The following is a 3,396-nucleotide window of genomic DNA, read 5'->3' as shown; positions in this document are numbered from 1 at the left end:
AGTTGGAGAGGCAGGAAAGACTGGGGAAGTCCAGGAAACTGGCAAACGAGCTAGGTGACGGCAGCTCTTCCAACGTCGGGGTCTGTGCCTCGAGCCAAGGGGCTGGAACAACCACCAAGCTTAGAGCCATAGCCAAGGATCCCGTAGAACCCCCAGCCATGGCATCGCCAGCAGGAGAAGCCTGAGGCTCCACGGAGTACCGACCACCCCACTGATACATCCTATAAAGGGGGACAGGAAAGCCAGAGCCCACACGACGTGGGATGCCTCAGAGCCACCCAGGCCATCCTGAACTTCCACAGGGGCCCCATCCACACCTTGGCTTGAAGGATGGGCCGAAGCCTCTTCAGCGGCCCCTCCACCCGATTGGTACCCGAAGCGCCACCCGAAACCGCAGAGAACACTGCCTCCACTATCTGGGCGGTTGAGATGCAGTCCTCCTCAGGGGACCATGATACACCCTCCTTGGACGCCACAGCCATCGGGACAGGCGCCCCCTCTGGGACCCCACCCACAGCCACTGCAGACGATGAAGGAGGAGGATCTGCTGCCCTCGCCCTCTTGGGCTGCGAAACCGTCAGCAGCCCTGTAGCCACCGAGGCATACGTCATTACACGCTGCGGGCAACGCGAGGGCATGTGGCCACCACCACACACAGTGCACGTGATAATGCAGGCGCTGTCCACTTGTTCATATGCCAGACAAGTTCTGCACCGCGAGGTCTGGCACTCAGTGAATAGGTGGCCCTCAAGGCCACAGCGTCAACACAGTCCTTGCATGCCCGGGTAATTACACATTACCCAGAACCCCTGCACCACAATTAAGTTTGGGACTGGCGTCTGTTTGTCTATACACACACGTCGGGTCCCCATGTACACAGTTGGGAGACACTATTGCACCTCATGTTCAATTTTTCTCACAGTCCCATATGCCTAGAACACGTCCTTGACGACGTCATGGGAAATTTCAAAGGGGCCCAACTGTAGGGTAATCCACTTAATGTTCTACCTGGCCGACCCCACAGGTACACTCTGGTCCCCCAAGGGTAAGTCCCCGTGGTCCAGGAGGTGACGGGCATGAGCGGCCGACGTAACGCCCGCCGCCAAAATGCTGGAGGCATTCGGTTTGGCTACACCCAACAGCAGTGTTCAAGGCATCTATAACCACCAATGATTGCGAGGTTGCGGGCACCACGAAGCGGATAGACCGCGGCCGAACAGAGTATGGCCATTTGGCCGCAACCATACCGACCTACACTTAACCAAACACATACACACGAAACGGCTGCAAAACAGCACAGACACGACACAACATGGCTAAGATATACAGATAAAGCCAGACACGATACTGTTCACGGTAATAAACAATACACACACCCATAAGGGGCACGACAAAGAAAGGCACGACAATCCACGCAAAATCCCAGAGCCTCGAAAATTTGAAATTTATTTACAACAATAAACGATATAAAAACATCACAGGAGAGATAAACAAAAGTAAAAAACAAACATTCAATATATACACCATTTAATATATACAATGGGAAAATTATTTAATATATACAACATTAAGTATATACAATGAAAAAACATTTAATATATGCAACATTAAATATATACAATTGAAAAAACAACCAAAAACATGACATATATTCAGAAAAGAGAAAAAACAAGAAATAAAAAAACAAAACAAAGGAAGCGAGAGTGGAGTCACGGCAGCTCAATAGCGATCTCAACCCGACCCCTCACCAATGCACAGAGGCAGAGTAATAGCCGGTACATGGCCATACCCAGTATCGAAAAGTACGACACTGGAGCCTGCTCGAAGACCAATTTGTTTCGAGCAAGCCAGATGACGTACTTGAAGATGGTTATGGCATACTGAAAGGAAAAAGTAAGGTGGCTGGGAACTGGGACTGGCACGTGATACAAAATGGTTTCTGCCAAGAGGGATGGGACCCGGAAAAGGCCCGCAACCCTTTCCCAGATCTCTGCTGGCGTTGGACACAGGACCAACCTGTGCAAGACAGACTCCACCTGGGTGTGACACACGGGACACAACTCAGTTGTACTCGAGTTCCACAGCCGAGACACTACCTCAGGCTTGCCACTCCACAGGAAGGCATAGACATGGCGCTCGATGGCTCGAGCAGTGCAGTCATCCAGAGTAAGAACGGCCCTCAGGTACCAGACCAAGGGGAGGATCCTCCTCTGCACCACCTTTGCCTTGTCAAACAGGTTGACAGGGCAGTAGCGGTAATCGTGCACTGCCGAACCAAAACGCTGAACCACCCCCCTCCCAAGCAGCTACTGGGCCTCCGAGAAAACGAACCCCAAAGCAGGTGATTGGGGAGGGGGTCCAATCCAGACCAAGCAGGGAGTCGGCAGACGAGGCCCATTTGCCAAAGCCCCGTGCACGAGACTTGGGGACATTCAGCTGGGTGGCACTGGCCCGAGAGTAACGATGGATGATGGCCAGTGCTGAACCTAAGGATGTTAAGTTCTCAAGGAAGAGGTTCACATTGGTTGCATGCGTAACATACATCACGCACGAAACCCCTGGCAGCTGGAGGCCACGCACCGAGACCGAGTGGTACAGATGTCAGAGCAGGCACTCGATAACCAACAGTTAAATTTAAAATTCCACCAGCAGCCCATCCAGCCCAACACACTTGCCAAGTGGCCGACCAACACTCACCCAAGGAGACTAGTTTCACCAGCTGTTCGTGAAAGGAAGGGTCAAGAAAGGGCAAAAACCGAGTAATGTCATCCCACAACCCCTCGTCCACGGGTGAAGCCGAAAACAAACGCCGATAGTAGCCTAGGCACGCATCCAGAATGTCAGAGATGTTAAATGAAGAACGACCATTCTCTAACACCAGACTGGAGATGTGTCAGTTCTCAGCCATCTAACGTGCCTTGCACAACGGAACCCTGGTGGCAGTTTGAGAGGACACAGCGATTCATCGGTCTGCCACGAAGCAAGGCAGCCAAGATGTCCTGCTTGCTCTGCAAGGACAGGCAAAGTGCCTGTGAAAGCTGCATGCCAGCTTGCCTCAGCAAGGAGTCACAGGCCTCTTTGACACCCAACCACCAAGACTCGGTGACAGACTCAACAGAACAGAGCCCCCCGAACAAGGGCAAGCAAAGCGTCTCCATACTTACCCTCGGCACACTGGGGCCTTGATAAATGGGGACAAAATCCCGGAATGTGGCGAGAAACGCCCGATGGTCAGACACGCAAAACGAGACATCCCCAAAAGAATGAACAGCAGCCCCACCAAGGCTCTGCCGTAGGCCAGGTGTCACATAGAACCTGTCAAGGCAACAAAAAACGCCCTGACTGGTCCAGGTAGCCACAAAAGCAGACCCATGCAGTGCTTGCCAGACATCGGAA

The sequence above is a fragment of the Tachypleus tridentatus genome, chromosome 11, assembly GCF_004210375.1.
Source record: "Tachypleus tridentatus isolate NWPU-2018 chromosome 11, ASM421037v1, whole genome shotgun sequence".
In the NCBI taxonomy this organism is placed as follows: Eukaryota; Metazoa; Arthropoda; class Merostomata; order Xiphosura; family Limulidae; genus Tachypleus; species Tachypleus tridentatus.
Note: the sequence above shows the minus strand (reverse complement) of the source record.